Source organism: Athene cunicularia (assembly GCF_003259725.1).
Source record: "Athene cunicularia isolate RWA chromosome 5 unlocalized genomic scaffold, athCun1 chr5_part3, whole genome shotgun sequence".
Taxonomy (NCBI): domain Eukaryota; kingdom Metazoa; phylum Chordata; class Aves; order Strigiformes; family Strigidae; genus Athene; species Athene cunicularia.
The window spans coordinates 6,087,747-6,112,243 of NW_020799103.1; the positions used below are offsets into that span (position 1 = coordinate 6,087,747).

The 24,497-nt window shown below is 37.8% G+C and overlaps 1 long non-coding RNA gene across 1 annotated transcript; it reads right to left on the minus strand.

The window, feature by feature from the left end:
- Positions 1-1,270: 1,270 nt before the first annotated feature.
- Positions 1,271-16,345, minus strand: LOC113481370. Its single transcript, XR_003398666.1, has 3 exons — positions 16,335-16,345; positions 4,926-4,930; positions 1,271-1,450 (listed from the first exon to the last, which is right to left on the minus strand). It is a non-coding gene; the product is annotated as an uncharacterized LOC113481370 (long non-coding RNA).
- Between the last annotated feature and the right edge of the window lie 8,152 nt (positions 16,346-24,497).

Genomic DNA, 24,497 nt, shown 5'->3' on the forward strand with positions numbered 1-24,497 from the left:
TATTACACCAAAATAAACAAATTCATCAGGAAGGGCTGGGTTATTACAATTAGTTCGGGGAATAGCTGTGATTATTATAATTCTTCAAGGGGTGAAGTAGCGCGATCTGCACAGTGTCCTATGCGCTGTTAAGCAGAGTCCAGACGTCTCCTTCTTAAATCGGCAAGATCATCCTCTCTAGAAACCATCTCTGAGTCCTTTTGTTCAAGTTGAAGTTTGCCTAAGTGCCCATTCAGGGCTTTGCTTCTGCTATCGGCGAGCTGTGCTTTGAATTCATACCCCCGGGCTACCTGCTACTTTCTTACCAGAGCCAATCCCCAAGCTATCTGGTGAGCTACACTGAATCCACAAAACAAGTCTGGACAAGCAGGATTCTTAAACAACGTTCAGAAATCATCGTATGTTGCTGTAAGTAAATAATTTGCAAGAAAAATGGTTATTTCTCTGTATCACCTCCAAATCACCGCCCACTCGTGCCTTCCCTGGGCCGTGGCGGGGACAGGAGGTGAGGAAAACGAGGCGGGCGGCCCACCCCTCTCACCCGCAAAGCTCCCACTTTTGACTCACAAACAGCAAGAGAATTCCTGTCCGCCATTTCAAGCTGATGGGAAGTGTGCCCCAGGTGTGGCGCTGGCTGCAGCCCGGGCTGGGAAAGCCTCAGCTCCAGCCCAGGGAGGGCCCAAAACCCGCCCGCGGACGCCAGCCCCCCGCCATGCCGCTCCTGGCGGCCGGTCCGCCCCGGGGAGGGGAACTGATACAGGGAAATGATTACTTGTTTTAAGATTTATTTCCTTATTTACTTACAGAAAACTGTTTAACAACTTATAGTGTTTTTTAATATTGTTAAGAATCCTGCTTGCTCAGACCGTTCTGTGAAATTTTACCCAAGGACTACGGTATTCATCAAAACAAAACAGTTTACTGTGAAAATCTACCAGGGGCTACAATGTTCAGCAAAATATTATGCTCTGTCCTTGAGAAACAGGTGGCTGACACTAACTAGTCGGAATTTTGCTAATGAGTAGAGATAGTCATAGACGAATGGTAGAAGTTCTGTTGGTTTTCTTAGCCAAGATAGAAAAATAAACCGCCCGAAAACCACTTTTGTCATTCGAGAAATTGGTCAAGAGAATCTGCGCATGCTCCGTGGAAAAAAAACAGGGCGAGAAAGACTACGAGCCTTCCTCCCAAAGACCTCCGAAGACGACAGGCAGGTGCAAAGAGAACATCAACTGCTGACACCATGCTAACTAACCCAGCCCTACTCATGCGTATGTTTGTGTTATGTAACCCAGTGAATATGGATATCTACACTCTGTAAGTTTTGGTAAAATGTGCGGTGGGTGTGCAGGCTTTGTGGAGAAATTCCCTTGCACCCCGGCCGGAGTAAACATCCCTGCTTTAAACTCTATTCGAGTTGTAGAGTCTTCTTTTCCACGAATCAAAATCACTGCCAGCAGCCCAGGGGCCAGAGCTCCCTCCTCGCCACGGCGGGCAGCCCAGCAGGCCTCGCTGGAGTCATATTTTTGTAAATAAGAATATACTTTAAAAGAACATTAGCGATTATATGGTCGCAATGGTATCGGTAGGTTTCCACTACCTGTCAAATACTATTATTCTAGTAGTATATTGAAGGTTTATTCCTGTCAACCTGGCTGGTACACACCAGGCCGCTGAGGCATCCTTGCCACATGCTTGGTGCTGGATTTCTGGCACCAGTCTCTCAGAGGTGACATCTCCCATCGGCAAGGACAGAAAATGCTGCTCCCAGGGGAGCAGATGGATAGGACCAGCCAAGCAGCAGCAGAAATGGTCACCTGGGAAGCAGTTCACACAGCAGCCCAGTGCAGGGAATGCTCACCCCCTTCCTCACCTGCCTTTCCCTAACAGGAGCATTACCTGCATCACTTCAGGCTCTAGAAGGCACATCCCCAGTTCCTCGGAGCGTAATCTGATTTATTATTATACTGAAACGAGAAACAATATTTAAGTGAATTTAATTAAGGAGGGAAAAATCTGTTGAATGCTGTACCATTTAAATCTCCAGGCCTGGGGGCGCCCTTTCCAGCAGATGGCATTTCTGCTGCTGAAGGATTAGGGGCTCCGTTAGCAGTTCACTCCTGATGGCAGCAAAGTGCTTTACACATATTTAACTTTAAACACATGAAGAGTCACAGTAATTTACTCAGATCTACTGAAGTGGAATAAGCTAATGATATGCTTAAGCATCCTGTGTCACCCAGAGCTGAACTCTTCTGCTCCTGGTGGGATCAGGCTTCAGGTCCTGTTCTCCACCAGGATTTTAAAGGTCTCAAAAATGGGAGAGGTGCAGCTTGCACCACTGCTGTGCTGCCCGTAGCAAGGTACTGCTTCCCATGAGGGCAGCAAATCTCATGGTTTATTTACAAAATAAGAAACACCATGACCTACAGTACTGTTCACAGTGCATAGGTGTAGAGCAACTCAGGATTAGAAGACTGTTAAACAATCTTCTGTAAAAATAAACTATAATATGCATTCAGGCAAAAGCCAAAAACCCAGCTTAACCCATTGGAAATATTACAATTATGTCGTCACCTAGAAGAAAACAATGAAGATCTTCAAGATATTTTAAGATATTTAATAAAGATTCACTAACATTTGCTCAACGAGGATACAGTGTCTGATCTAAGCCTGCTCTCCTGGGACCCAATTCACCACTGCTGCAGCAACAGCTGATAGATCTCCTGGGCACCCATGTAGGAACAGGGGTGAAAAATTTGTCAGGAGCAAACATTTCTGTAGGACACAAACGTGTGTTACAATAAACCAATTTAAAGATTTTAGTTGTCTCGTGAAAGCAAACATGTTTTGCAGCAAACTCACTTCCTACTGAAGTCAAGAGCAAAAGTGCCTTTAGTTTCAGAAGTACCTGGATTTGATCCTACAAGACTCAGATATATATTTGCTGATAAAAATGTGCTTGTGTTGATGTAATATATACTTGGTTATATAATCATGTAAATGAATGCTGCTGGTTTTTCTTGGGTTGTTGTTTTGTTTGGGGTTTTTTTTTCCGAACATAAGTACGATGTCACCCTGAGTTGAAATACCATCTCTGCAGTGCTTCTGTAACATGATTTCTGATCCAGCACTGCTACTACTGCTGCAATAACTAAACCAGACAGAATCAATGCATTATAAGGTCAGCTCCCAGTCCCATGACTTTCTTAAGAGCCTAAGGCTAAGTTTTTAAGAATTTAAGGATCTAAAAAGAACTTAAGGTCCTAAATTTTAGAATTTAAGGACCTGAAATGAGACATGGAGAAACTTTATGAGTATTCCTAAGGGTCAAAGCAAGTTTCCCTAACTTGAAAGTTAATTGGGGAAAAGTTAACGGAGCAAAAGAAGCTCCTTAAGACTACTTAACATATTATTAACAATTCATGCCAAGTCTGCAGGATTTGAAGCATAGACAATGTGAAAGTGTGCCATCTCTGGGAATTCAGAGGCAGTCTTGCCTGAAAGGGGCACTTCTAGCCATATACTCATTGCTGAAGGTGTGGCAGTAGCAGGATGATTTATGCAGACTTCCTACATATTACAGAGGTACGATGAGTCTTCGCTCTCAGCTCATACTGGTCTCAAGCCTGTTGTTATCTTTTTACTCATGATAAGAAACTAGTGAACCCTGACATGATGCAGTGGTCCAGAAGCTTGAAGGGATTAAAAAGCTCTGGTTCTCAATAGAAGCATGAGTTTCTTGCTTGAAAAACATACAGCACATCGTGCTGGCATGTGCTCAGTTACATATTTTGGTTTAAGATAGATAAAAGCATGAGTATTTTACCAGTGAGTAGTGAATGTCTGGATCTTGCTGTCACAGGAGGATGCCAAGACAGACAGTGTCAGGGAATTGAAAAAGGGATTAAACAAATTCTTGGGCAACATGTTCCGAAATGGATGTTAAAATAATCTGGATATTCAAGGGAACACCCGTAATGTAAAAATTGCTGTGAAAGGATGAGGGGAATGGAGCACAAAAAATGACCTCGCTTGTGCACTGAATATCCTCTGTCCTATTTCCACTGCTGGAGACTTACTACTGGACTAGATGGACCATGTGCTGATCCATTTGAGCTTTTTTACTTGTTTGTTTGATGGACAGTGAGATGAGAATAAATATCAAAAACAGTTTAATAATGTAACAGCAGATTTCTGTGGGTGGGGATTTTGATAAGTCATTCAAAAATAAGCCATTTACAGAAACTGTATTTATTTAAAAACAACTATGATTGCCAAAATCAAATCATTAATTATTTTGAAAATTCCAGGGTAACTAACTAAGCAAAAGAATGATGTTATTCATATAAGTGGGGATTTGAGAATGTATGATCTTATCGACCTTGAAAATTGGAAATTGTCCTTGAGCTTGAAATTTAGATTAACATCTTTAGTATGCCTGCTCTTCATAATACTGTGCTTCATACTTCCTACTTACAATAACTATTTATATTCATCCTCCTTTTATTTTCCTGTCCTTCTTTCCTTGAAATAAGTAACATGCTAAAATAACAAAAAGAAACGGAGAGTTTATAATTACTCAATCACAGGCTGTGCAGTTGTTTCACAGTGAAACTGATACCAAAATTCATATACTCTGCAGCATGACAGAGCAGAGAGATTTTTGTATCCAGTCAAAGCTTATAAATTTCTCATTCAATAAGAGATTCGCTTACACTCAATTACCTTGAACTGTGACATTTCTCTTTTTTTATTTTAAGAACATGCTGTGGTTTTCATAAGCAAGTAGTCATTCTTATTACTAAAACAGCTAGGCACACAATCCAACTCTTACTGAGGTCCAGTGATAGCAAACTCTATTGATTTCCATAGAAGTTATATTTCTGTTACTTCATTAAGAATGAACTAAGCAAAGAATCAACACTGCCTTGTATTATGGGTGATTGGCTTTTGAGATGACAGAGCAAACTCAGGTGCCCAAACTATAAGAAAGGGAATAAGTTCTTTAACAGTTGCTGCACATTTTTGTGTTAAGCAAAGGATGAATTTTTCTCTCTGCCTACTTTGCACCACTCAACAACAAAATTAATAAATTCCAACCACAGAGCATCTCTCTCTCTCTCTCTGGGGACTGTGCCAAAAACTGGACTGGTGCTGGAGACATCATGTCTACAGATTTCCTTAATGAAAATATTTGTCAGAGAAAGAGGCCAGGTATGCTTTAGTGTATGGAATGTATGTTTTTATTTATTCACAGGTATTCGGATTCTTTTTTATGAGCTCCTATGACAAATGGATTTATCACAGAGAAGTCCTTCTCACTAGATAACAGATTTGGTTATACAAAATATACTTATATTTTTTAATTTTAAAATTTGTATTTTATTTTACTTAACCTTATAAACAAAATATCTCTTTAAAAGACGGTATTTTTACCTTTAAGGCTAATGTATCATTTTTGCAAATCAGCGGCAAGTTGTCAGAGGTATTTAAGAAATTGTCTGCACACTCAGGGAGGTGAGTAGACCAATTAGTACCTTGCAGTTTTCCATTCTACCAAAACTGAGTTCCTAGACTCTCAGAAATCCTCTGTGTTTTCACAGTAATTATCTGTCCTCTCTAAAACTGGATGTTACCATAAAAATTAAATCATTGAATCATTAGAAAATTACCCAGGATCACCTGATTAAATGATACCGCATAGATTAAGAAAATAGATTTTTTTTTCACAGTAGTTACTAACGGCTATGGTGACACAGGAGGCCACAGAGCTCTTTAATTAGGAATAAAACAATTTTACTAAATGAAAACAATAATTTTTATTAGTTTTGACATGAACTGAGTCCTGTCATTGATCAGAGTAGAAAAAAAACCCCAAACATCAAAACAGTGCAGGGATGCAGGTAAGATCTCTACCCCTATAAAAAGAACATTACAAAAGCACAGTCTTCTGCTGCTGTGTCCTAAAGCTAGTGATTTCGTGCTAATTTACTAGAAACTTCAGGAAAAGTAGTGTTTTAAACAATTTATAGCATGTAATCAGAATACACTCTTGATAAGGTGCCACTTCTTAAAGTAACCAGCTATGCATGATCCATTGTAGGATGTCTGTATGCAGACTAGGATGTGTGTGAACGTTAGCAGGGAAGACACACCATGCTCTGGTGCTCAGGCTCTCTGAAATGTGCTCAGGTCTCCAGATCCACTGATACGCCTGCTTTCTTCTTCAAGTTACAAAGCAGAAACAGATCTTGGGGATATCTTGAAATTGCTTGTCATGTTGCCTGGATGCCCACAGTTTTCATGTTTAAACTTTCCTATGCTCCTGTCAACTCTGTTTCTAGCAAAGTTTTCAGGTACTTGTAACTAAAAATTCAGAACACCCTTTTTTCTATGAATACAAATAGTTTACAAATACAGCTGCAGTTTTACTCAGGGCAACCTCAAAAATGAAGGGCTGTTAACAGCTGCAGTAGAAAGCTGAAAGTACTGATGGTGTGAAAAGCACTGAAACCAGAATAAAGCTAAAATTAAGGTGCTATTTAAGGAAGCAAAATTCATTCATTTACAAGACCGTTGAGTAATTCTTCAAACTAAAGTTTTGCTTGCTTTATACGGAAAAGAGAGTAATCCTGAGGACACTTTAGTAAGCACATGCTGATAACTACTGCTCATACAAAACTGAAAGAAAAAGAAACAGAGAATTAGAAAATTATAAATGTGATTTTCAAGTGTCCTGGTACTCAGCAGGTGTGTGATGACAAAAGAAATCAGATAATATAATGGTTGAAATATTCCCCTAAAGCAGCATTCTTTAAAAAAATAATCAAAAATCTCCCAGAATGAAAATCAGTGTCACATGAGGAAAAAGACATTTATTTGCTTAACTCTGCTGGAATTGTTTTAAATATACTGAAATTAGTGCAAAACTATTGTGTTTATATCCACACAGGGATTCACCATTTTTTTTCAGTATAAAAAATAGACTTAATATACTTGCTCATGTAGATTTACAGTAGTGACTAGCTTCAATCTGCCATCAGTTTCTGAAGCCAGGAGTTACTGTATGAAAAGAGAAAAAGAAACAGCATGCTTTGACAAAGTAGCCTCAGACATGAACCCTCTTATAAGAACTGGATACACTGGGAAGAGCTGAAAAGAACTACAGAAATTACTATACCTCAGGGCATTATCCCCTGCAGTGAAAGACTGAAGAAAAAGTTTACATAAGAGAAGAGGCAAACACAGTTGTTCACAGATGTTCACTGTTAACTACTTGAAGCAGAGACTTCTGAAAATATCTCTTTAAATTAGAAAAAAAACCCAAACCTATAATCTAACATTTGATTTGAATACTAAATTACATGAGACAAAAAGAATAAGCGCATTTTTTTAAAAAAAGGGATGTTAACTTATGAAAAAATTTGCCTAGTTTTCTTATAACTGCATTTTAAAATCAAGTTTTAAAATTAAGATGGGAAGTATTCTGATGTTAACAAAATTATAGAAAAATGGCAAAGTGAAAGGAAAGCAGAATTTGGTCCATTGCATTTGTCAACTGGCTTCTTAAGACTAGAAACAAGATTTTAATTTTTTTTTTCTGAGAATCCATATCAGAATCAGTTCAATATCAGAATCAGTCTTCTTTAGCAAAACTGGAAGAAAAAAAAAAATCTATCCTAATCATTTATGTAACGATTTTGAATGAAATTTTAGCATGGTTCTTATCATAAACCAAATCCAAGCATGAGTCACTCTGTTGTCTCAGAAAAAAAATAATCTCAGTAGACAACCTTAATTTTTTTGCTAATGGTGGTAGGTAGAAGGAAGTAAAAAAGGAACTTCTTAATGTATTTTTTAGTTCGAGCGAGACAAACAAATATAGATTTGTCCCAGAATATAAAGTTGCTCCGTAGGTGTTGACTATTAGTCATGCGTTGTGGAAGAAATCCATTTGATGCTTTAAGAACTGTTGGGAGACAGACAGCTCAACCAAAGATTATTCTCGTTGCCACAGTACATGGTTCTTTCATTGCTCTTATATGCTAGAAACTGAAATAAAGATTTATTTATCATGTCAACTTTCAACATGCTGCATTTCTCTTCACAGATAAATGACGTTGAACTCCAGGATTTGTGCCATTTAAAAGTTGTTAATAACGGAACAGGACAATTTTTAATTTATTGAAGCATTCCATTGGAGAAAGACGTTTAACTTCCTGATTAATTTTTTGGGAAAGGTGCCTGAAGGAAACAACAAAAAATGATCCTATGACATAAAAATTTGAACTGTCATAAATTAGAGCTGAGAACTAAGAATCAAAGTGTGGACGCAAGTTTTGTTGTTTGATATTAACAGCTTCTTAGGTTCAACAGTCATGAGCTTTCTCTCTGTGATAAGCCAGAGTTCTGCTTGTATTATCAGCAGTTTTCTCTATTACTGTATTTGGTTAAAACCAAACCCAATACATTAAGCACTGCTGAACTGCCGTGGATTCCCAGAATACAAACCCATGTTTTAATTCTTTTATGTATCTTCCGACTGCTCAAAGCAGAAAGTTGATTTTGAGACATTCAGCAGCCAGTCTAAGTTTGAAATTTGCTGCATGGATAGCAAAATAACAAGAAAGTTATTTTCTCATTTCAGCATTTTTTCAATGTTTTATATTTTTATCCCATCCAGAATTGGGAGAAAATGTTGAAAATCTTAAAAAATGGCTAACACAACGAAGACAAAAGTCTGTCTTGATCTGAGAGTTATATCCATTGGACTGCAACACATTAATTCTTTTATTTCAACATGGTTTTATCTGTCTATATGGGCTGACACCTTCCTCAGGTGTTACCGATGAAGAGAGTGATGCTATTCTATCAGGTACATTTGCACAACTCCCGTTGTTTGAAAAGAGAATGTATTTATATATTTATCCGGTGGAACACCTGATAATAATTCCTTACAATTTATTTTTATAGTAAGATAAAATGTTCAGTGTCCTGATTATCTCATGACATGTTTTTCTACCTGGAACTAACAATCGAAAAAATAATAGAAGACAATTCTCCTGCTTGATCTGTGCTATAATATAAGCATTCAGATGACAGGATTATCTATTACTGCTGTGGGCCTATTTTCCTGTTGTCAGTTTATATTGCTACTGTTCTCCTGCTTTAAGGACTAAAAGTCAGCCTAAATTTGGCTTTTTATCTAGAAGAGTTCACAACACCGCAACAGCTGTTATGCTGTTATGTGCCTAACAGAACTGAGTAGGCTTTTTGATTTCATGCTCTCATTCTACCCCTGACAGAGTTAAGGTAAGAGTAGGAGAAAGACTTTCCAACATTCAAGTCAAACCTGCTTTAATTGAAGCCAGTATAATGTACACATAATGGCTTTTGGACAAACACCACAAAACCAGCTTTATTTCCAGAGTTTGGCACTGATCCTGCAATGCAAGCCCACTCACCTCTTCCACATCCCATCTTCTTCAGTAATTTAGATTTTAAGAAATCAGGGGCAGAGACTGTACTATATATGCCATGTGACACATCCACACTTGCTGTTGGGTTTGTTGATAACCAAATACAATCAATAAATAATAATTTATGTCAGTTGAAAGTCCTCACAGCTATATAAAACTTGAAGTGCAATATCCATGAGTGCCCTCTTTGAACCCAAAGACTTATTTCAGACTCCGAGATAATCCATATAATGGCCTTTGTCTGATGACTTCTTGTAGTTGTAATTTTCTTTAGTTTTGTTTATCTTGTAACTTGCATGTTCATCCAAGCTCCATCTTTTCTGTAAAAGTAAAAATCTTGATAATATCATTGCAAGATCTGCTCCTTAACAGTTTAACAAAGGCTGGTGGAGCTTCTTGGAACAGCTGGAGAAAAGTCTCCAGCAGACCTTGAGGAAACAATCTCTAGTTGCTCCTGGCTGCTTGAGATCATAAACAAATTCTCACTGACTTCTCCTGGAATACCCAGTGTAAAGATGTCGTCAGACTGAAAGCTGCACATGGCTCACCTCAGAGGTTTTCTATACTCCTTATAACACCTCAAGCAAAGGCAATGTTTTTGGAACTGAGATGACCACCACCATCTGGAGCTCTGTGTCCAGTTTTGGGCTCCCCAAGAAAGATATTGGCATACTGGAGTGAGTCCAGCAGAAGGTCACCAAGAAGGTGGAGGATCTGGAACACGTGTTGGACGGGGAGGGATGAGAGTGCTGGGCTCACTCAGCCCAAGTAAGAGATGATTAATGGTGGGGAAAAAAAAATCTCACTGCTGGCTGCAGCTATGTAATAGGAGGATTTAAAGAAGATGAGTTCTTCTCAGACTCAGATAGTGAAACATGGGATATTCTGATTAAGCATAGCAAAACAAACATAGGGAAAACAAACTTTCCACCTTGAGGGTGGTCAAAACTTGGGACTGTATTTCTTCAGAATAGATGACTATGACTGTTTATATTGAACACATGATGAGTAAACTGGAAAATGCATTGAGATTTCCATCTAAGTTCCTTAACTGTAATTTACATCTCCTTCTGAGGTAAACACAACAAGAGAGTATGAGAAAGCCTGGAAACTGTTGACGTTTCTTATTTAAAATTTAGGAAAATGTCTGTGGGATGAAACTGTATGAAATCGTTAGTATTTCATCAAATTTTAAATCAGAAAAATATTCTCAAGAACTCAGAGGTGAGAGAGAACACACCTGTGGGTGGTTCTAATTTCCTTTTGGAAAGTTTGAAAATCACCGGAAGGCAGATAAGGAGAAAAATCTGTCGGTATTGGTTACTCAAAACAAACGTCCTCTGAAATGACAGGGTGTGTTCACACTAGCATTTTAGATCAGGTCTAGAGCAAACCTCTGGACAAAATCTGTTTGTTCTCACTTAGTGAGTGTTTGTTAGCTTTGTTAACTGAAAATTAAGCTGAAGTGGAAGATGTACCATAGAAGCTAATTAATGACAGTTTATCTACCAAAAGCCCCAATGTGCACAGAACCAAGCTACAGCTACTCTACAGAAAAGTCCCAAAGTATAGAGTTAGTTCATTTTGAGTCATCAGCACCAACTGTTTTGCTCCGCAGATGTCCCGCTATTGTGCTTCACTACTTGGGAATGTAAACGTGGCCTGAATGGCCAATACTCTCTGGTTGAATTCAAAGAAATTTGGTCTAAGCATTAACATTTGATAGTATTTCATGTAAACTCAACAGGAGTTTTTGCCTGACTTTAGGTTTAGGACAATGAAGCTTTGAGTAATGACTCCAAGATGTGGTTTTAAGTATAATATTTTGGGTTAATTACAGATGAACCCGAAGTGATGCATTTAAATCTTGACTCTATTTTAGCCTCAATAAAAATGATGTAGAGTGAACTTGGAAACAATTAAATTTGACTTCTATAGGGATAAATTAATGCATTAAAAATTAATATCTTCCTCAGGCTACTGTACTGATTTAGCTTACTGCTATTCATTTTCATAAGCCTTTCTAAGCTCCAGCCAAAAAAAAAGAAAAACAATCCAACTTGTTAAAAGAGTTATTAAAAGTGAAGAGAAAAAAAAGAGGCAGAATTTTATTCACTTGCACTTCTTCCTGAACTTACTGAATATAGTGATAGAAGATCAATAGGGGTGTTTCTACTGAGAATTTTGTTAAGACTTTTCCATAGCTACGTTGAAAGGATGCCAGTTCAATATTAAGAGTCTACATCTGTCTTGAAGGTAATACAATAATCTCAAGTGTTAATGAGTGTGCAGAGCCTGCAGAGCCTTTTTCTGACCATCATCTATGACTTAAACCTAAGAGAATATTTACTGGCTTCCTAGTCTAAAGAATTTATCGTTTGGGTCCATAGTTCAACAGTGCTCTTAACCATGAGCTTTACACTGGAGATGCTCAGTATTTAAAGCTAGTCACGTGCTTAAATGCTGTTTGGACATAATTACATTGGTGATGAGAAAAAAAAAAAAAAAAAAAAAAAAAAAGACATTTTGAAAAAGGACGAAAGAGGTTTTGGAACACTACTTAATATTTCTCATCTTCTCATCTGTCCCGTGCCCCCATTTGCCTCTCAGGAATACCCAGGAATAGAGAAAATGCTTATTTGATTTTTCAGCATTTTAATAAGGCAAGGAAGAAAATTTTTGCCTCAAAACAAGACTTTTTGACTAAATAAGCCAGGAAGCCCAAAATAGCACCATTCACAAAGTTCTATTAATGAGATTCTTTTTCCTATGCCATCTGGTGGATTCTCATTAAAACTGCATAGACAGCTCAAACTGCCCCTAATTTATAATGGCATGAATATCTGTCAAAAAAAAAAGGGCAACTTTTTAACTTACCTCTTAAGAGAAGTTTTTCACCTCCAGAAGTAGGATACTGGAGCAAAATTCTTAAATATATTAAATAATAAATAAACCGAAAATGCTCATACACTACTAAAATGTTTTTCTTTCTTCCATACCCTCTTGAAGAAGTGTCTGTCAAATTATATTATGTACCTTGTCCAGTTTTATTTTTCATTTAAATAAATATTTGAGAGGTGAATAAGATGATGATCCAAAAGTCAATCTAACAAAAGAAAACTAACGTTCTACAGTCTGTGGTTATAGACTAATTTGATTCCTAGCCTTACTATACAGGCTGCATTTAAAAGAAGAAAACAGACATTTTTTTGAAGAATAAACATCAAGTGCTTGAAAACTATCATTTACATAAAACGCCCTGGGGTCACAAACTGTAAATATGAAAGTTCACTTGGTACAAAATTATGAAGGTTTCTTTGTATCCATTAATGAATGTAATTTTTTTTTTCTATTATATAGTACTTTACAAGTATATATTATAGCTCTTTCTAATATTTTCTGTTGTTGTTCTGGCATCTACATGCAGCTTATATTGTAGAAACAAAAAGGTTTTGTCTCTTTGCAGGACTGATCACTAACTTCTAGACCTCAGGGGAAAAAAAAAATCTAAATGCCCCCAGGATTAGTTCTGCTGACTAAGAAAATTTAGGAGAATGGTGTTATTGTTTCCACTGGATAAAACCAATGGCCTTTCAAAACCTGTCATGCCCTTGATATTTATAAGACAAATAAATAAACTGCATTTGTAATGGGAAGTTATGAGAGGTTGTTGTTCACAATACGTTCAACATGTGAAAGAGGTAAGGGAAAACATTTTCATTACAGACAGAAGGCAGATTTAAAACCAGTGCCCATACAGAATCTCATTTCCTGGTGAGGGCTCTAAGGAGACACAGCAGTTTCCAGATGTTTTGTCATACTATCAGATGTATCATGTCTGTCACATTATCTGTGGTAACTCTGCAGCTGATAGAACTAACTAGGATGTCCCTCTGGATGGCACATCCCTTCCCTCCAGCGTGTGGACCGCACCACACAGCTTGCTGTCATCAGCAAACTCGCTGCGGGTGCCCTCAGTCCCACTGTCCCTGTTGCTCACAAAAGCATAGGCAGAAAGTTCATGTTCCTCTAAATGTCATTATATGAGCTGCATACTCTTTACACCTGATACTTACCAGCACAGTGCACATAATACAGATGCCATCACTGCGACTGAACCATTGTAAACTGATCACATGAAGAAATAGATGTATTTTTTACACAGGAAAGAAAATCCTATTGAAATTGCTCTACAGGACGTATTGATTGGTCTTGATGATGGCTGAAAGCAAAAGGCACAGATATTCAATTGTTATAAATGGAATAGCTTGTAAACAGAAATCCCATATACTTAGGGTGAATGTTATGAACACCTCTTTATACATTTAAAGTGTGCATATGAGTGCCATAGGGCCTAGATTTCAAATACCAGTCCAATTACAATTAATCACTGGTTGCATGATTAGGATCTCAATCTCTGCATTTTTCAATACAGTAATTTCAAATACAGAAAGAGCAAGAATTTCAGATCTTGTGGAACACAGCATAGTAAAAAGTGCCGTTAAGCGAGCCAAATCTTTCCTGCTAAGTGGAAGGTAACAACAATATTTTTGTTAACTTCCTCCTCTTTATGATTGCATCAGGATGGAAATAAACAGACCAAGAACAATTAGGTAAATTAGATTACTGAGAATATGGTTTGTTAGGCGAAACAGGGGATGTGACTAATGAAGAGTAAAATCCGTTGCCACCCAAGTGTTCCCCTTGCCTTCATAATACAGGTTCATAATTGGAAAATGAGACCGTTCAACTTCAGGTTTTATCAAAAATCTGTTAGTGTTCGAAATAAAAATCCTTGCAATACGGGAATTTCTCCTACAAAAAGTTTCTTAACAAAATAAACCAGAACATCCTCTATAAAATAAAATAAAATAAAAAAAAACAAACAAACAAACAAAAAAACCCCAAATGTTTATTTTTATCCCTTTTACCAGTCCTAAGAAGAAAAATAATCATCAGTAAATGCTGTCATTTGAGATGGTAGTTGGATCTGGAAGTCTGGTGGTTAAAATGAATAAAGCTAATATTCCTTTCTATTTGCTGAGAAAAAGTAATAACAGAAAGTTATCAGACAAGGCAACTGACCTTTTACATTTTCCAGGTTGGCAAATCATCTAATAATGTAGAAAAGCACTTCTTTTGAGGAGCACAGTTCTGAGATTTTGCTTGAGGTTCACCCTTATTTTAAATGCTCTACAGTAAGAATTCCCACTGAGATAATGTATGTGACAAAGAGGTCATCCCCATTTTCTTCCCTAAAAGTCCCTTAGGGAGAAGCTTAGTAAGAATCCTTCCCCGGAGTCTATTCCTGGGAGCTTTTCCCCTGCTGTTCCCATTTGAGACTGGTATCTCCAATTCACGTTAATATTTGTCCATGTATACCCAGGCACAGAACAGAAACATGCCTCTGAACGTCAAGGAGTGATGACAGCTGAAAAAGTTGCTGCTGCCAGAACAAGCAATCATGTCTAGAAGTCTTCGGTGACTACTGTAGAATTGCCTGGCATGAGCCATAATAACTTGTTCTGACAAAAAACATCTCTCATGGTAGTTTCAGCCCATTTTCAGGGTGTTTGCTTTCCCTGGGGCAGTACGGGAGATGACAGAGACATGCTTTCTGCGTATGGCATCTCATGCAATAGAGTCCCTGCCTGCACAATACCCCTGACACTTTCTAGAAAGCACCGGACATTTGAAGGCTGACTGTGGTGAGCATGCACATTAAGTCTGGTCACAGTACAGGAGAGAGGCTGGGCAGATAAAACTCTTCTGCTGTTCAAATAAACTCTGAATCTGGCCAAACTACACCATTCACTTAGAATAAATAAAATGGTTGGGGGAAAAAAAATTTAGATGACAACTCTCTGGCAATGGCATTTAGCTCATTATGAGCTACTAATACTTATCATCATGTAGAAAACACTGCCATTACTGGCACATCTGCTCTCAGTAGGGAGCAAGGATGAAATGAATGTGGAAATTGGGATGTGTTTTCTTTATCGTTGCTTTCTTTTAATTTTAGTATCCGAATGCTGAACGGTTGTGAAATATTGGCAAGCAAGATTATACTCCTGCTACTAAAGTCATACCTATTTATAGAGAAACAGCAAATTTCCCAGTTAAATTGGAAAAATTTTCAAGTGCCAACTTTTACTGAAAAAGTTTTGCCATAAAACCCAGCAGCCAGTAACAGTCTGAAGTTGAAGTGAAATGTATGCGTTGTGCTGTGGTAAAAGTGCAGGTTTTGGAGATACAGTGGGGGTGAAGTTTGCGACCTGGTTATCTCCAAATTCCTCTATTTTGCATCAGTGAATTAATTTCTCAATCACTAACTTCAAGATGCTTCTTAGTAACCTATAGCTATTGTATGTGTATCTCTTAGTAAGACTTAAAAGAACCTTTCTTAAGCTATATGAAAAAATAATAGGATGGTATATATTACAGTGCTCTGTCTTCAAGGGGTTGTTTACAATCAGAAAGCAATCTAAATGAAAATTTTAAAGCAGCAAGACTTTTTTGCTTTCTAGTGCCTAATTCAAATTATTCTAGACAGTTACTCAATGCGTGTAACTATTTGTAAGTAAGATCATAAGGGCATGGAAGTAAAAAAATTACAAAATGCCTCCTGAAAAAAACTTTAATCAGAGGTAGAGCATTAGCACTTAACTAACTAGGTAGACTTGCAAATTTTTGAAACGTTGTCTGCTAATAGAGAGGGAGAAAAGTGGAATTATTCATGAACAGGTTAGAAATATTGATAGGGTCCCCTCCCCAGCAGAGAAAACTATCAAAAGAGCATTATGTAATGTACATGAATATCTTGGTGGTTACAATAACATAATTATAGGAGACATATCCATTGCCATACATAGCGGGTCAGATATAAGTCTCTTCTGATGTTTCCTCAGGCAAGTGTGTCAGGTGAATGGGCCAAAAACTGAGCAGTTCTAACGCTGGGAAATTCTCCCACTAGCATAAGCTCTTCACTAAGTCCCATCCTCCTGAAATTGTATGCATTTCTTGAAGTTAATGTATGTACCGAAGCAGGGATGCATTTCACTCTCCTTTTCTCAGTGTAGCCGTTTAATCATATGGAATACTGAAAAGGTCTCTAACTGTCGCCAGAGCCCACGAGAGGCTGGGTGTTGAAACCTTTTGCAAACCCACACAATTTCAGAGCCTTCAGCTCCCCGTAAAATCCAAGCCACACAGACCACACTGTTGGACTGACATATAAAGCATTATTATACAACTGATATAAAACATGACAGAAATAATAACCCTATTATAAAGTATCCCTCTGTATGAGCAAAAAGAAAGAGATCTCAGGGATGGACGGCAGCTTACAAGTGAGATAAAAAAGCCCTTCTCTGTGTCTCTGTTCATTACAGGAGTCCTAAAAGTGAGATTAGACTAGGTAGTGAATATTTTTATGTGTGTATAATTGAAGCTAGGCAGGATGAATGCTAACCCGTGCTTCACTTTCAAAAGTGACTTAAGCAAAATCCTAAGTAGAAATGAATCCTAGACTTCGAAGAATCTAAGTTATTTCTGGAAGTGTAAAGGAAACTCAGCATAAAGCAATACCTAAATCCAACTTTACTCCCTATAAAACCCCCTGCACATTACAAGAGTGGTAACACTGTGTTTCAGATAGCTACTATAGAACCCATTTTATGAAATTAATAAGTAATTCCTAGTTCTGGCATATGTTCTTACAAAATTTTATAAAGCATTCATCTAGAATACCTATAGTAGGAACAGTACACAGAGTTTGGTAATTTTTTACTGTTTATCTCTGTGAAAGTTTATTTTAAAAGACTGAAAATATATTTCTTTACCAGAACTATACTCATGTTTCCTACCATCATCTTTCCCATCTTTTTGCAATGGGACAGGTTTAAACATCCTCTCAGAGTTTGGGAAAGATGGACCATATTATTCTTAATCCTTCTCTCTTGCTCTGAATTTCTACTCCATCATTGGACCCAAATGAAAATGGCTCTTTTTCAGACCTCTGGGGTCTTCATGACTTCACTTGCTGACTTATCAATCAGCTTTCTTGACTCTGTGTTATGATCCTTTACATTCCTCACATTTTTTAAGCCTTCCATATCAGTCTTTGTAGATGGGAGGGGATACAGTTAATCCTGAGCTGCTCTCTGAGTGTATTTCCTGTGAAATAACACCAATTTAAATAACAGCTTTAAACCTTTCCATGCTCTTCAGCATTTAATTAACTCCTCCTGTATACAGATTATCTTTATGCAAGGCACTACAGGAAAATCAATAGTGTTAATGTGATACAAAACGTAGTTGTAATGCATTTTTGCAGAATACACTGTGTTGTCTATTTGTCCCTAAACAGAACCAAAAAAAAAAAAAAAAAAAAAAAAAAGATTTATTTTAATGGAGTTCTTTTATATCTTAATAAGAGGTAGAAGAAGAGAGTTCTTTGATCTCTAGCTGAAAAATTATTACACAAAATAGAAATTTCACCATCCAACAGACCTCTTCCGAGGTAGTAATTGTTGGCTTTACAAGAGAATAGAAAGCTTTTTGATGCATACTTGGATGTGTATGTTTTATTCATTTTCAGAAAGGGTGATTTGATGAATTATGTATATCTTCTGTCTTCTCAGATACTATATGGCAGAAGCCATTTAGTGACTTCTAACAGAATGGAGAAGCAGAAGATAACCAGTGGGGAACCACCATGCACTACAGGAGATGGAAGAGTGGGCTCAAGTCAGACTTGTGCTCCTTGGCTACAGGGAGTTAGCTGTGATCTGGAAGTAACTCCCATGAAATTTTTTCCTGTTGTTACTCAAAGTCCCTGATATTTCAATACCAAAACCCAAATTTCTGCCTGGTCCTTAGAAAGCTGAAAACACAGAAGAGAAATGCAATTTCCTAACTGAGCCTTCAGAGGAAGTATTGGTGTAGCCCCAAATTAGTATTATTTATGAAGTAGAATATTACTGTGAGTTGAGATTTCAGCATTGCATTTTGTAATGAACAGCACTTTCATTTTTATATACAAAAAGGAGCGAGTACCTCATATTTCAGTATGTCATAGACCACATGGTCACTGCTCTTAGCAGCACAAAAAAGCGCCCTATATTTATGACATCATGTCAACAAATGAGGCAAACCAAAACTTACTCCTTAATTCAGTCTAACTCCTCTATTAGTTTGATTATGACACCATTATAACAATGAATAAAGCCATCTTGCATAATCAACAAAGTAGAAAACAATAGATTTTAAAATGAATTATTTCTGACAAATAAAAACATACCCTATCCTGTAAATGCAACGGCTGAAAAATAATGATTCAACACGCAAAATCAGAGCATGTTAAAAGCTGCACTAAAAGAAGGGCAGACCTACACCAGACTACATTTTGCATTTATGTCAAAACATTACAGACAAAATGTCATTATTACATAATCATGCTTCACATAAGGGTATTACACATCTATAAGAATCAACCCATAGACATGACAGAATTTTCATAAATATGTTAGAACCTAACAAGCAATCATAATTCTCAGGAAAAAAAACCAAAGCGGCACACGCCCAACTCCAAAAAAACCTCTCTCCAGCATTAAATTAAGGGGTAGACTCAAAGACTGTTATAAATTATGAAAAGAGTCTGAAATTAAATGTTACTGAAGTTTATAATGTCTGTGCCTGTGTGTGTATGTGCATATGGGTAGGGGTGTGTGTGTGTATATATATCCACAGGGGTAAGTATATATACAGAAAAGAAATGTAGATATTGCCCATACACTGAACAAAGTAAAAAACCTAACACTTGGTGGAAGTCTTTGTCTTACTAGAAGGTTTGTAGTATCACTTTTTTACCCTCAAAGAGGGCTGATAATGCCTTTCAGTCCTACCACTGCAGGGAACTCAGTATTAACTGCAGAAAACACTTCTCTGCCAACTCGAGGATGCTATTGCCCTAACAACTTATGGCTTGTTGCTACCCATCAGTCCTTCATGGAAATGAGGGAAAATTAAGAGAGATGATAGGTTTTCTGGAATCATCCTACAGTGTACAGCTTGTGAAAAGAGAGAGGTAGGCTTTGAGAGAACCTTTCAGTCACCTACTATGGAATGCTAAAAAGGTGTTTCAGTACGAGGTCAATAACATTGAAATGAGAAGAAATTTCACACTTGTAAAGCATAATGTCCATAAGTAATACAGTCTCATCCAGACATAAAAATCTTTGCAGGAAAACATGATCCAATCAAGCGATCAGAGACCAAAACACCAAATTCTAAATCTGATTAAAGATTGGGATTATGAATCGGAATTATGAAGAGGCATTGATTTTAATGCTGGGTTAAACTGAAAACCCAAAGTGCAACAACATTTGATGTTTCCCTGTGATCAAGAATGTAACCTGAAGATCTGGGTGAGATGAGTTCTAAAATCTGTACTCAGATGAACAGTTTGCATCACTAAAGAGGAATGGATTGGGTTTTACAAGAGGCTCAGTGCGTCCCCAGAGGAATAAAAGGATGCAAGCACTTCCTCAGCAAAGGCTACTGAATTCAGTGAAAGGTATTAAATTCATCAAAATCTCTTAAGATGTTATTGGGGAGGAAGTGACCACGCCAGTTTGTAAAGGAAATTTCCACTACCAGAAAATTAAGTTAAATCCCATGAAAAGTAGAGACAGGCCTGCAGGGAAATTAAAAAGTTATTTTACACACCATCTATTTTTATATCAGTAGTTTAACGTGATTAATTATTGCTTATGAAAGCCAGAATCTAAGAATGGAGATTGATTTCCTTCATGCATTACTCAGTAGAAGGGAACTCTTACAGAAGTACCCGGTCTCAGAGGCCCTGAAATAAAGAAAAGAATTAGTAATGAATCAGACAAATGACCCAAAAGGACTTCATGCTTGTACTTAACATATGTAATGTGTGTCTGAGTGCACATGTCCAAAATGATAGTTATAGATTGAATAAAGTTGTGACTGTGAAACAGTAATTCTTTCATGAGATCTTGTGGCCTTTGCTGTTGATTTTTATGCAAACCTCTTCTCACTCAATTAGGGACTAGTCATTTCCAGTGGGAGATTTCACAGGTTCCAATGACAACTGTGAAAGTATCCTACATCACAGCATATGCTAATTATAGAAATAGTGATATAAAACTGCATCTTTTCCCTTACAATCTCATTCCCCCCGGGTTTGCCTAGCATATCAGCTTCTTGCATAAGCTGCAGGAACAGGTCATCTGGAAATAACTCAAGATGGGGAAAAGCAAAACCCAATTTCTTGCAGGAGGAAATTGTAGTAGGTCTGTCTTTAATTACATTATACATTCTTTCAGTTCCTATTAGAAAATTTCTTTTGGTTTCCTCATGGAAGGTGTAAGATGCCACCCCTGCCTTCAATCAATAACATCACTGGTCTTAACCAGATTTTCACATGCAAACATGCAAATGTCAAAGCTAGAAAAGGAGAGGAAATGCATGAGGTCGGATGTATGAGTTCCTCAAATGCGTAAGCATGAATTATATATCTATCTGTGCATATGCGTAAGAAGCAAAAATAGATGAGTACTGCAATCAAATCATCCCTTCTTCTCTGTGCTGTTTGATGACACAGTGTGTGTAAGGATGGAGTGTCAGAGAATGCTCTCCCACATCATTCCACCTGTGCACAGCTGATGCCACTAAATTAGTATTTTTTCCAATACTTTGGCCCACAGCTGGGAATTCCTTTGCCTACTTTCAAAAGCCATGCACATCCACAATTATTGAAACTGCTTGTAATTAACAGTTCACCATTAATCCCACCATGTTTAAAGCACACACTGTTGCTCAATACCTTGCAAGAAGGAGTATCCCATTGTTATGAGTAGCTCGCGTTAGAGGCAGGCAGCGAAACACTGTGTGACTGCTGACTGATGGAAACTGAGCACTTGGCTAGAAAAATATTGGAACTGAATTAGTGTTGCATCTGTTGTTCTAAGTTTCAGCTATATAATAAATTAAAAAAATAATCTTGAATGTCAAATGGTAGAAGCAGCAGCTTAAACCTACACAGATTGAATTCTTGTATTTATTTTTTTTTTTTCTTCTTTGACATTTTGACAGCTTGTTTTGTATTGGCTGCTACACAGGATGGTGAAGAAAGGTTAAGTGTGCAGCATTTTACTAAAAGTCAGTTAGTTGATATCACGAGTGTTTTCAAGCATCTTCAGCCCTGCTCTTGAAAAGTCCCAGCTACCTCTCACATCCATTTCAGGTAATCTATGCAGCTGGCACAGACGTGTTCTGGGTTTCACAGAGGTTTCCTGTGAAATCCTTCCCGTGTTCGGGGTCCGAATTTTGTACTCTGCTGTGGAAGTATCAGCTTGTCATCAGTTCATTGATGATTCAGTGATGTCCCTTAAGAAGTTAGGGGTTGCTTTTGGTCATACTCTATTTCTAATAAAACCCATTTTGAAATGGAAAAAATGGAAGTGTTTGAGCAATGTGTTTTATGATCACTTTTTAAGAAAAGTTTACGTCCTTCTTTCTATCCAGAAGGACAAGATTTGAAAAACAACATTTCAAAGCAGGGCACAAATCCAAGAAACCAGCTCCAAAATTATAGATGTGAAAAAAGTGTTATGCAAAGTGATAATGCTAATGGATTGCTCTATATGGGAACAGCAATAAAAGCAGAAGAGAGCTGATGACCACTTTCCCCCTGCCGGCACACAGCTCTGAATTAAGCAGTTCACAGGTCTGCTTTTGCATAAGAAGCCACATATTGTGAATTTAATGCTTTACAGAAGAAAAGATTTTTTTTTTCCCCCTTCCTTATGTTCCTGGATTAGTGTGGCTGGTTTGATTTATTAATCATACTGCTGATTATAATCATACCTGCCTTGATTTATTGCTTATTTCTTTTATGATGGGATTAACTCACTAGAGATATAACTGTAACTGGGTCCAATTTAGTCTTTGTTGAAGAAGGTTCAGATCTAATTTTGTGGCTTTTTGCTAGTAAACAAGGACTACAACTGTAAAAATTCTGAAGTTTCATGACGGTCCTAATTCTGCAGCTTATAAAAAAAATTTTAAAAGTTGTTTAGGCAAAAGCAGATTTACCACAGTGTTAACTACATCTGAACTCCTCACCCCCAATACGAACTACAGGATATTTTATTTAATCAGTGCACATCATTCTGGCAGAGGATAAATAACATGGAGAAAACATTTTACATCTTCACATAAACCTCTGAATACAAGGCCATTTCTTTGTCGGAAGGATAAGTTTATAAGCTAAATAAGCAATGTATATGGTAAGAAAAGCAGTAGGGCTGGATGCCAAGCAAGAGAAGCAAGCGCCCAAGCCCAGGACCTGCCTGCCATGGGAAGGGAGGGCGCAGCGACGCAGATGCTGCTCCAGCCGCTCCTGAAAACACCTTGCTGTAAATCCCTCTCACTTTGTTGGGGAGGATTCCTCCCTGCTGCTTCTCACCCACAGCCGCAAACTTGGGTTACAGAGGGCAAACACTGCCCACGTAGAGCTCTTCTCATGTCACCACACAGCTCCTGGGCCAGAGCTGTTGATGCTCATCTTGGCTGGGCACAGGGACGAGGCTCCATCTGCCCCTCTCTGTGCAGCCGCGTCCCACGGCGCTCTCCTGCTGATCTGAACTCTGTGCCCATCTGAGGACTCACTCAGCCTTTTCTAGTCTTTTATCAAGGACCGTTTGGCTATGGATGGTTTATTTTATGCTATTTTACTACTGAGGGAGTTACTACTTGGGCTGCTTCAAACACATTTTGCTGCTCTCTAGGCAGAATTCAAGCTGTCCTTTCTCGTCCCTGCCACCCCTACTTGTGCTCAGCTCTGCGATCTTTCTCGAAGGTATTCAAGGATACAAATTCGAGTTTGTAAATTAGTGTTTCACAAAGATAAGGCTCATCTGTGTGTAATGCACAGGCCCTGTGCTTCAGCACACAGATCAAAGGAAAACCACACTTTGGATGGCCCTAAGCAACCCATCAGGCCCAGAAGAGACCAGACTAAAAATAAACAGAAACCTGGGAAAGATTTCAGGTCAAGACTATTGAAAATAACAGAAACAGCACAATACAGTTTCCTGACAGCACTGATGCGAAGGCTGTGCCTGAAAATTCGTATTAAAAAAAAAAAAAAATAGCAACAAGGAGGTTGTGAAGCCTTGTAATACTTTAAATTAAATGATCTCTTAGATTATGTCAGGAAAGTGGAATAAAAAACAATTAAGCAAAGAGTCATATATTATTCTAATCTAAATACATGTTCAAATTTAAAAATGCATACTTTTGGGGTTGAATAAATTCAGTAGCCTTAGAAATTGGTCATAATAAACACATCACAAGACAAGATACGAATGCAGGTGTGCCACATCAAGTATTTAAGAAAAAACTCACAACATTTCTAAGTATGCAAAAGTTCTATGCAACGCAAAGATTTCGGACAGTGGTCAGTATTTTGATAAATGCATGCTTTCAGCATACAGGCAATTAGATTCAGAGATTTAAATATGAAACTAAAGCAGGGCAAGCAAATTTCCTTTGGTAAAAGGTGGGAGGAAGGTTCAGAGGCTTTTAATGATACCCATTTCATACTTTGTTGTGAGAGGAGGCTCACAAACCAGCCTGGTTACTTTTTCTTTTGTAGACTTGTCCCTGTAAGCAGAGAGTGAAAACAGAACTGAGAGCAGCTCTTCTCAGCACCTATTAGTGATCTAAATTTACTCCCTGAAACCTTTTCTCCCCCACAAATACAGTCCACCCTTCCTGCTTCTTTTTTTCCTCTCGAATAGCACAGGACAACTTGTTAAAGCAACAAGGCTGACTTGAAGGGTCTGAACACTTAAAGGAAAAGTGTTTTATTTTTGTATGCTCACTTAGTCATCATTACTTTGACATGTATCAAGTAATACAAGGAATATGATCAGGTCAAGTTTGTCCCTGATGTAACATTGATGACTTCATTGAATT